Source organism: Miscanthus floridulus, chromosome 9, assembly GCF_019320115.1.
Source record: "Miscanthus floridulus cultivar M001 chromosome 9, ASM1932011v1, whole genome shotgun sequence".
Taxonomy (NCBI): domain Eukaryota; kingdom Viridiplantae; phylum Streptophyta; class Magnoliopsida; order Poales; family Poaceae; genus Miscanthus; species Miscanthus floridulus.
The window spans coordinates 5,414,801-5,422,173 of NC_089588.1; the positions used below are offsets into that span (position 1 = coordinate 5,414,801).

The following is a 7,373-nucleotide window of genomic DNA, read 5'->3' on the forward strand; positions in this document are numbered from 1 at the left end:
TTGCGTCTTCGCGTTCTAGCCGCGGCGGCCGGACATTGCCGTGCACGCGAGGGGAGATGGAGGCAATGATGGGGTTTGGAGAGGAGGAGGAGGCGGAGTGGGTGAGGGTTTGGGAGAGGAGGAGGCGGAGTGGGTGAGGGTCATATAGCAGAACTAAAGGAGGCTCGCTTTCCAACCGTATCTATAACTAGCTCTATAGAGACAGCTAGAGTTACCAGCGGCCTCTGGAAATGATAGCATTTTAGCGGCGGTTGGTAACTCTAGCTGCCTCTATAGAGCCTATTGTAGAGGCGGCTGGATAGCGAGCCGTTTCTGAAGATGCATCTACAGAGGCGGATTATATCACAAGACATTACAGAGGAGGCTCAATCAAGAGCCACCTCTTTAGTGAAAATGGTTATGTTCCTAAAAATCGTTTTTTATAGTAGCGTTAGAATACATATCATATATCGATGGCATCATTTTCATCTTATATATCCTACATATTATATATAGGATATGATTATTGTTGTCGGTGAAATCAATGGTAGAAAGCAACTGGAAACTTGTGATGATGTTCCCTGGACTGTTATGCTTTAGCTTTAGTTATCAACGACGATGACAAATTATCTGATTTATTAGTGCAGTGCAAAACGAATACAAAATAAATGTATTATTATAACTAGATATATGCCCATACCTTGCATTGGGATCATTTTTTTGGATTGAACCTGGTTACTCGATCGGCCGCAGGCGTATGAGCTCCGAGGAGAAGCTAAAAATTTCAGCTCACAACTGCTATGCTTGTTTCCGGTTCATTTTGTGCCTCGAAATACGAAACAGCTTTAGGCTACGGTGTCAAATAGGGTCACTACAGTACATGTCAAATCTATGTCAGATAAACTGGAGCGGGGTGAGCGATGCCAAACACACCCCTACACAGGGTTCGGTTCCTCTAGTCTTTAACTAAAACAACTTTATTCTTAGTATTTCAGTTCCATCATTATATAGTAAAATAATTTATAGGAAACCACAAAACAGAAGATAGATAGGTATGTAGCTCAATTTTGCAAAACTTAAACTAGAATTTGGGATGTATCTCAATTACTGTAGTTGGCAACTCCAACAAAATTAAACTAGTTTCTTTTGTTTCTCTTCCAGGGCATAATAAAAGTTATCGAATATTTTATAGTAGGTCAACTACGCATGACGAAGTTGTATTCTGTGCATCTCTATTATTACAGTATATTCCATGACTAAATTTAAACGGTACAAAGTGATTTGTAGCGGAAAACATAAATGGAAATTGTCCCTTGCTCTTACGGTTTAGATTCCTTCTTATCTCTACTCCATGAAAATCATAAAATCAATTCATAACTGCAAAACTAAATGACAATTGGGCATGTGCTCATTTAGGACCTGTTTGGAACGTAGGAATTTTAGAGGAATCTCGCAGGAAATTCACAGGAACGAGTTCAATTTCACAGGAAAAACACTGGAACAAATTTTTTTTCCCGCAATCCAAACATGCCCTGGAGTGTTATAACCTATGTGTCCCATCCCCAATGTTTGGTACTTTTAATGGTGAAAATCTAAGGTCAGGGATGTATCTGAATTGGTAGACTGTTAATCTCTGCATGATGTAAAGATACTGCTTTGAATTTTGCTTCCTAAAGTGGTTTCCTGAAATGTTATATTTCTGTTGCATTTATTTATATAAATTTTATGTAAATGCAATTACATCACGGGGATGTAGCTCAAATGGTAGAGCGCTCGCTTTGCATGCGAGAGGCACGGGGTTCGATCCCCCGCATCTCCATTTTTTTTTTTTGTTCCTTGTTATTGTCATCGATCTTTTTCCCTTTTTGCCCTTCCTCTCCCCCTCTCCGCCGACGGTGACCTGGCGCACAGGTCATCCTCAGCCAGGCACACGACACGGCACCCACCCCTGGCCCCCGCCATTATCAGCAGCTTCGCCTTCGACTTCTCCCGCCGCTCCGTTCTTTTCGCATTTCCCTCCATCCTAGCCGCTTCGTTTGTCGTTTCCACCCGCCGCCTGCCGTGCCGATTCGGACAACCGCTGGCGCGCTCGGATGGCGTCGGCGGCGTTCAAGTCCACCACGCGCCGCTCCCTCCACGCCACCACTACCACCACGACCTCCCGCTCCGACCCGCCGCCGCGCCCGCGCCGCACCCGCTCGCGCTCCGTCAGCGCGGCGCCCCGGCCCCGCCCCGCCCACGAGGACTACGCCAACACGCGCACCAACCCGCTCTTCGACTCCGCTGCCTCCCCGTCCGCCTCGCCATCCCCATCTCCGCCCCCCGGGGCGGCTGCTGGCACTGGTGCTAGCTCCGCCCGCAGGGATGCGGCGGGGCGGGAGAGAGGGCGTGAGCCGCGGCTCAAGGGCGGCGGCGGTGGAGGGGGGGCGCGGTCGGCCTTCGTCGCGCCGACGCAGCGGTGGCGGCACACCGCCTCGGCGCCGTCGGTGGCGGACTCTGCTGGCGAGGTCGGCGGGAGGAGGGCTTCGCGGCCGCGGTCGGTGGCCGACGACGCACGCACCTACCGGGGCTCTGAGGTCAGTCTACTCTCTGCTTCACGTTTCACCCGGAAATTGCGTCTCAAGAAAGTTCTCCACTTTTCGATATATATACTTGAATTTGCAAACTTTCCATGTTTTCCCCTTTCTATTTATGGTCAAAGCAGTATAACGTGTGGATATGCCGACTAATCTGACACTCAGTCTGCATTATCTCCTGACTGGCATCAGGGAATGCCAATTAATCTGATGTTTGTCTTGCTTACATCTGACAGACCGATGCGGAAACCAGGGATGTGGCAAGGAAATTGCAGTCATGGAGGAGCCGGCATTCAGTTCCAGAGGTATATCTACTCTGGTTTTGAATGGTACATGGTTTATTTGTGTATATACTGCGTGACATAACTATATGTACTTCAAAAGGAACTTGTATTCTCATAAATTTACACACCTCGCAGGGCAAGCATAGGGGAACTGGTGCAAGTTGTTCATCCCAGGGGTCAACAACCAGAGCGGTAGGTGAAATAGTTTGTTTAGTTTGATACTTTGGTCAGCTGATGCATGCCACGGGATTTACTGGCAACATGAATATGTGTGTGACTACTAGTGTTTATTGTACACAGGGGTGCCGGCAAATGGATGAAACTACCCATTCAGAGTCTAGCACTGTGGTTTCTTCAACTGGCCATCTCGAGCATGTAAGAATCAGTGAATCGCTCGTGTTAAGCTATTGTCTTACAATTCCTTTGTAGCTATGAACTCGAAAAAAGGATTACTTTTGAACATTTATGTGCGCACATGCAATTTTCCTTTTCTAGTGTTATTACAATGAACATGCTATCATGATGCCCACTTGATTGTCTGAGTTCAGAGCATGATCTCTTTCAATAAAATATAAAATATTGTCAGGTTGAAAATGTGTTTTTAGAAATATTTGGCTAGTCCTGCTTTCTCTTTGTATAGGAGAAAGGTTTCCTTTATCTATTGCTTTTGCTTTGAATTTTACTTTACTGTTTTTTTTTATCTATGGAAAAAAAACCTTTCCTGCTTTTCTCTACTATATTCTGTCTAGACCTTTCATTCATATTTTATACCCTCATGCTAAGTTGTTAGTGATGCTACTACTCTTCTTTGACCATTAGACCATTTGGCAGTGGAACCATTCAACTGTCCTAGTGGATCCAGTTCTGGAAATTCCTCCTGAGTTTGATCCAGATTCGGCTCAGTTTATCTCTGACATAAGTGATTATCTGACAGAATATGGAAAGAAAAATATTGTGGAAATCCCTATTGATTTTGACACAGATGCTGCTGAGCTGGTTTCTGAGTCCAGGAACAGTGCAGCAAAACAGCACTGGGAGCAAATGGAAATTTCTCTTGAGTTTGATACAGATGCTTCTGAGCTGGTTTCAGACATATGGCACCATGGAGCAAACCAGCAACGAGGGGAATTGGAAGACCCTCTCGAGTTTGATCCTGACACCTCTGAGCTGGCTCCTGACATAACAGAATATACATTAAAACTCAAACAGGTCTGATAACTGTTGTGCCAACTGTGTCATGCCTTTAGTTAAATTTAGTCATCAATTATAACCTTTTACTGCTGGATTGCAGTCACATGAACGTGCTCGAAAGCTTAGGGCAGATTTGGCAGTTGAAGAACAGCGGGAACAAGAACTGAGCAGAATGCTGAAGGGCATAGTAACAGTTCCAAATTTTACTGAGACACATAAAAACGGCCAAGAAGAAAGGTAACAGATCTACTCCAGACATCAATAGAATCCATTTATATGTTCCATCTAGAGATTGATTTGTGTTGATAATATTCAATTTTGAGCTGACCTGTTATGTCTGCTTTGGGATTATTACAGAGTAGCATAGAAAGACTGAAAGTGTCAACGCATTTAGCTGAAGAGGCAATGAATTATTTTGAGGAATGTGTTTCAATTTCAACAATGGATAGCACTGATTTCTCATCACCTGAGGACCCTCAACCAAATTCAATTGTGAATGTGCCACCAAAGAGCAATAGTAGATTTTTCCACAAAGGGAGATCAATCTTTCAAGAACCCCACACTCCAGCTGATCAACATGGCCATCATGAGGTTAGTGAATTGATTTTTCTCTGTTTGTTGTAGTTCAAGTCTGCTCATTGAGGTCCTTTTAATATGCTCTGGATTGATGTTTATGTACAGTAGTATGACCCTGTACAGAGACTCAGAAGTATTCTTGGGATATGTTGTGCATCCTTATTTCTTGATATGATCTCCAGAAAATTAAGTGTTCTACGTCATGGGGAGCACCGCAAAATCTCAATATTATATTCAGAAGTTCTATATATTTTCTCCTTTTTTTGGAAAAAAAGGAAATGTAAACACCCCTTTAGTTGATTTTGGGTATAAACATGCTGTTTCTTACCTAGCTTATAGTGGTCCCATGAGATACAAATAGTACCTGAGCTGTGGATCATCCTGAAAACCATATATACTAATATATGATGTCATATATTGATTGGTTGTCATAAATCAAAATATCATCCTTCATAATTGTCACCATTCTCTTGTTCTCATGTTATAGAGTTATCTATATTAGTTCTTTCTGTATGATGTATAGATTTATAGGATACCGTCACCTTGGATTATCATTGGCATCTTGTTAGAATGCATTTTTGATTTCCCCCTTTCTCCCAGGAGTCTGACAAGCAAACTCAGTGCTCTATTAGCGCAACTGGATCTGATGTGTCCGACAGTGTTATCTTTAGTCACACAAATGGGGCTGGTTTGAAAATTAGAAGCATCTCCAGTGATGATCCTGATGGCTTCGACACTCCACGGAGCAGAAGTTCTTGTTTCTCTTTCACCCATGAGCCAGTAAAAAAGGTTGAAAACTGTGATGTTCGGCAATACCTTGGGAATTTTGGAAGGGGAAACAGTAGTAGAGAGCTAAAAGAGACAAGGTCAAGTTATTTTGCTGATGACTATGCCTCACAGAAAGTTAATCCGGGCTTACTAAAGGATAGGGTGACCTTTCAGAATCGAATAGAATATGGAGGGCTTGTTATATGTAACATCAGAACATTCTGACAATGAACAGAGCCATGTCCAAAGAAGTTAAGTATATCATGATGTAATTATAAAGAGACTAGCATTTGTGCAATTATTTGTGTAGTGGGCATAGTAGTCCATCTGTTTCTTTTTTTCTTGGCAAATGTGATTTTTTGGTGACTGCTATTTCTGTACTAATCCTGCATGTTTTTTTTGTGGGAATAATTTACACCATGTACCACTGTAGGACGAAGAATTGATCATGATGTTTGAGCAGTTGATGCAAGAATTGTTCAGGGACGAGAATGCCACTTATTTTTGTTTATTAAATCTCTGTCGGTAGTGTTTGTTAATTGTTATCAATATTGCGAGTCACTACGTGCTATTACCGATGTTTTGTCTGTAGTGATCGGCTGATAGCATGTGCCACCTATTAGAACATACAAAGGAAAAAAATGACCACAGATCAAGCCTCACTAATCCCCATCTGGCACTAAAGCGAGGAGGTGATTGAGTCCTTGAGCTCCAGCCAGAGCCCAGGGAAAACTTTCATCACTAGCCGACAGCCACAGAATCACTGTTCACGTCATGCCAGAACAGAATTTTCCTCTCACAGTAATCAGCCGGAACAGTATTTTTCAGTTCTGCCGAACAGGCCCCCAAGCTCTAGCAACACTGGGAGAGGCTTCATCAAACACACATCGATTACATGTTTCCACAACGTCCAAGCACCCAGGACGATCAGAGAATTCAGCCCTTTTCGAATGAGATCAGGAACACTGCTGGAGCTAAGATCCCACCATTTCTCAAAAGAATTTGCCTCTTGGTGGGTGTGTGGGTGGGTGTTGGGGGGGGGGGGGGGGGGGGGGGGGGGGGGGGGCGTGGAGAGATTGCAACTCTGGCTGTGGGGTGAGAGATTGCAACCCAACCCTTGGTAGATTCTGATTGATGTTTTCAGGAGCTAAAGACCACCATTCCATGAAAACTGGCTTTCGTAAGCTGACTTTGCCGAGTATTTGCCATCACTAGAGAACCTCCAAATATGAGTATCATCAATCTCTGGCTGCAGGCCCACTTTAGAGAGTAAATCCCATAAGGTCAGATATTCATCAAATGACTTTCCCAGCCAGAGCCCAGGGACATATCTCGCCCACGCATTATTAGTGAGTGCCTCCTGAGTCCTGAGCAGTTCTTTTCTTGGCTCTTCTGTTGGATACTATTGCAAAGACTTGTGGTGCTAATTCTGCAACACTCTGGCCATGTAGCCATCTGTCCAACCGCCCTCCCCCCCCCCCCCCCCCCCCCCCCCCCCCCACCCCCAAAAAAAAACATCTGTCCAACCAGAACAGAGTTGAAGCCCTATTACCCACTTCTGTCCTCATAGCTATGGAGAAAAAGGCCTGACCACATCTGTGGACTGAAAAAATGAAGGAAGCCCAGGGTACTTTTTATTTCCTTTCTATGTTCTTAATAGGTGATCTTTTCGTGTACTAGAGTTGGGTGTGTTGGTTTGGATGCTGTAAGGGTTACACAGCTCTTTTGCGTGTTCGAGAAAAAAAGTGATAGCATGTGCCATGTTATCACTTTCTTAAGAGGGGACATGCTATGCTGTCTATTGTTGTTTTATAACATTGGCAGATAAAACTAGAAAAATATATAGTACAAAAAAAGTTGGGGATGTAGTTATGGGGTTGATTCTTTCGCATCTCAAATAAACTATTTTACCATTTTGATAGACTAAACTATAAATAACTTATAGTACAAAACTAAACAAAAGTTGGGAATATAGCTCAATGTTTAGAGCGCTAATCTA

General features: G+C 43.6%; 1 non-coding gene and 1 pseudogene across 1 annotated transcript; both read left to right on the forward strand.

Moving 5' to 3' along the window:
• The first annotated feature begins 1,725 nt into the window (after positions 1 to 1,725).
• Positions 1,726 to 1,798, forward strand: TRNAA-UGC (transfer RNA alanine (anticodon UGC)). Its single transcript has one exon. It is a non-coding gene; the product is annotated as a tRNA-Ala (tRNA).
• A 96-nt stretch (positions 1,799 to 1,894) lies between these two features.
• LOC136481230 (uncharacterized) lies at positions 1,895 to 5,862 on the forward strand (annotated as a pseudogene).
• The last annotated feature ends 1,511 nt before the right edge of the window (positions 5,863 to 7,373 follow it).